The sequence below is a fragment of the Macaca nemestrina genome, chromosome 10 (genome assembly GCF_043159975.1).
Source record: "Macaca nemestrina isolate mMacNem1 chromosome 10, mMacNem.hap1, whole genome shotgun sequence".
Classification (NCBI taxonomy): domain Eukaryota; kingdom Metazoa; phylum Chordata; class Mammalia; order Primates; family Cercopithecidae; genus Macaca; species Macaca nemestrina.
In genome coordinates, this window is record NC_092134.1 from 44,366,113 (window position 1) to 44,369,553 (window position 3,441).

General features: G+C 42.9%; 1 pseudogene; it reads right to left on the reverse strand.

Annotated features, from left to right (window-relative positions):
• Positions 1-1,251: 1,251 nt before the first annotated feature.
• On the reverse strand, positions 1,252-1,917 carry LOC105483761 (frataxin, mitochondrial pseudogene; annotated as a pseudogene).
• Positions 1,918-3,441: the final 1,524 nt, after the last annotated feature.

Consider the following 3,441-nt stretch of genomic DNA (forward strand, 5'->3'; position numbering starts at 1 on the left):
CTCTTCCTTGCTGCAAACTCCCGAGGCTCCACCCCAGTGGGCAGGCTGGTTGGAGTTTCTCCAGGGACCCCCTCCCATCTGGCTGTCAAAGAATTATTTTAGAGTTTTATAAAACTCGGAGAAATAAAAATGAAATCCTAAGTCACCCAGCTGACTAAATGGATGCACCACCTCTTGGCCAAGGGGACCCCAGAGAAACCTTGAAAACTAAGTTCCTGCCATGATGTGTTGTTATACCCTCTCCATTGCTAAACACCATTAGGATTTCCTTCCTACAGGTTAAACAGAAATCAGCCCTTTGGAAGGACGAGCTGCACCGCTGATATCAACCAATGGTCTGACACTGCCCCTTCCTTTTGCAGTTTCTGCACAACTAACCAGCATTCCTTCCTGATAACAGACTGCCCACAATGGAATGGTTCTGGCCAGTTTACAGAGGATGTGCAGTGAGGGTTTCTGTGTCCTCTGTTTCACCTTTTGATGTCAGAGGACAGAAAACTCCACCCTCTGATCATGCTAATGCTGCCAATTTTTGCACATGCATCCCATGGAGAGGCATGAAGCTCAACTGAGCATGTGCATGTTTCTCCTTTCATGACTATTCATGACTCCTCCTATAGTTTATTGAATACATATATTTGGCCATCCTATTCAACATAAATGCCCGTCTTATTCTTCTGACCCTCAGTGTCTGTTTTTGGCTTCTGGCCAGAGACTACATTTCTCAGCCTGTCAGAATGACCACCCTGCAGGCTGCAATCTTTTAGGAGAAATAAAGCTCTTCTTTGCAAATTTATTAATCTCAGAATTCTTCAGTTGACAACTGTAATGTTTGGCTGAATAGAAAACAGCTGGATTCTTCTACTTGTCTCTTCATTCTATCTGTTGCAATATGTTGTTCTCATTGGAGTATATGAAGAAAACCCAGGCTCACAGAGTTATGTAGTTGGAAAAAGGAGAACATTACATATCTCTGAAGAGATCTGGGGGACCCAGAGGTTCACTTTTTTTTTTTTTTTTTTTTTTTTGAGGCAGAGTCTTGCTGGAGTGCAGTGGCATGATCTTGGCTCATTCCAACCTCCACCTTATGGGTTCAAGTGATTCTCCTGCCTCAGCTTCCTGAGTAGCTGGGATTACAGGTGTGCACCACCATGCCCAGCTAATTTTTGTATTTTTAGTAGAGACGAGGTTTCACTATGTTGGCCAGGCTGGTCTCAAACTCCTGACCTCAAGTGAACCACCCACCTCCGCCTACCAAAGTGCTGGGATTACAGGCATGAGCTGCTGCTTCACTTTGAAAGCTGTTGGGATGAAGAAGCTCTTCTCATACTCCAGCAACTCCATATAACATCTGGATGGAGAAGATAACCAGATTTGCTTGTTTGGCGTCTGCTTGTTGATCACGTAGGTTCCTAGATCTCCACCCAGTTTAACTGTTAAGACACCACTCCCAAAGGAAACATCATAGTCCTCAAAGGTGTATGGCTTGTCTGCAAGGTCTTCAAAAAACTCTGCTAAAGAGTCCAGCGTTTCCTCTGCTAGTCTTTCATAGGTGGTGTCATCTAGAGAGCCTGAGTGGCCCAAAGTTCCCGATTTCCTCAAATTCATCAAATAGGCACTCTGCTTTTTGACATTCCGAATCTGGTTGAGGCCATGGAGGTTCGAACTGGCGTGGTGGGGTGTGCAGGTTGCATCCATGTCAGGGGGCAGGCCCTGGAGGCCTCAGAGCGGGGCCAACTCTGCCGGCCGCGGGGCCCGGGTGAGGGTCTGGGCCTGGGCCGGGGCCGGGCTGGGGGATGACAGGAGGCCGGCAACTGCGTGGCGCCTGAGAGTCCACATGCTGCTCCGGGTCTGCCCACTTCCATTATTTCTAATGAAAAATGTTATTATGTGTTCCACCTCAAATCAATGTATACAAACAATTTTTGCATAAGAAAAACTATGTATCACTTGAACAATGAAAACAAATTTCTATAAGTGAGAAACAAGATGTCATTCAAATACTGCTTTCACATCAAATTTTTCTTTCTCTATCAAGTCTTTGCCTGAAACTTTAATGTCTAAATATTATTGTTTATAGTGTATTTATTTAATGTGTTATAAAAAATTGTTATACTGATAAGAAAAAGTTTTCTGAAAAATAACTCTTCAAGAACCATGATGGCAGTCGTTAATGGTCATTATGGAATGTAAGTCTTTAGCAGTGATAAAGGATATTAAGCGAGGAATAATAATCAGGTTTTTTTGTTTTGAGTAGAATTGATTGTAGACAAGAATTATGTAGCTGAAAGAAGTAAGATAGAATGAATGAATTGCAGAGCTAGTTAACAAATAAATTTGACAGGACTTCTTGTTGCGTCAAAGAAATCATTGACAGAGAATTCTCAGTGTTAGCAGCTTTATGGGTGATAAAGTGCTCACTGAAATCAGTCACACAGGGACAGGTTAGGGAGAGAGATGATAAACTCTACGTAAAACTGATTTTGAAGCCTCTACAGGAAACCTGCATGGGGATGTCCAATAGAGAGTTACATAAATTTTGAGCTCAGGAGTGAGATCATGGCTGAAGTTAGAGGTTTGATAGTCATTATCAAATGGTGTTTGCATTCAGATGACTGAATGGTATTGCCTAGGGAGACAGAAAAAGGTGACACAGAGGAGAATCTAAGCACCACCAAATTTTAAAAGATGGGCATAAGTAGAGTTCACAAAAGACACTAAGAAGTAGCTTCTAAAGATAGGAGGAAAACCAAGAGAGGGTGATGTCACAGAAAGGAAGGAAAGGAAGCTTTTTAAGAAGAAAGAGTAGGCTGGGCACAGTGGCTCACGCCTCTAATCCCAGCACTTTTGGGGGCCGAGGTAGGCGGATCACAAGGTCAGGAGTTCAAGACCAGCCTGGTCAACACGGTGAAACTCCATCTCTACTAAAAATACAAAAGTTAGCCAGGCATGATGGCGCGTGCCTGTAGTTCCAGCTACTTGTGAGGCTGAGGCAGGAGAATTGCTTGAACACAGGAGGTGGAGGCCAAGATTGTGCTATTGTACTCCAGCCTGGGCAACAGGGCAAGACTCTGTTTCAGGGAGTGGGGGGAAAGAAGAGAGAGTCTAATATTCAGTGGTGAGATGAGTTAAAACTACAACATGTTTATTGGATCTAGCAACAAGAGAATCCCACGTTATCTTGATAAGAATAATCTCAATTGGATATCTCAGGTGAGAAGCTATTTGGAATGTGTTGAGGAATGTGTTAAATTAGAAAGAAACTTGAGAGAATCACCTGGTATAGCTGATATCCTTATACATAAAAGTCAGAACATTTGTATTCAGAAACTCCTTTGGGAAGGTCTGATAGCACCTATTGTGTTTCCACAAACTTCTTATCTGCACAAGGAGAGATGAAAACACCTCTTAACATTTATCTCACTCTTTCTCTTTTTTTGT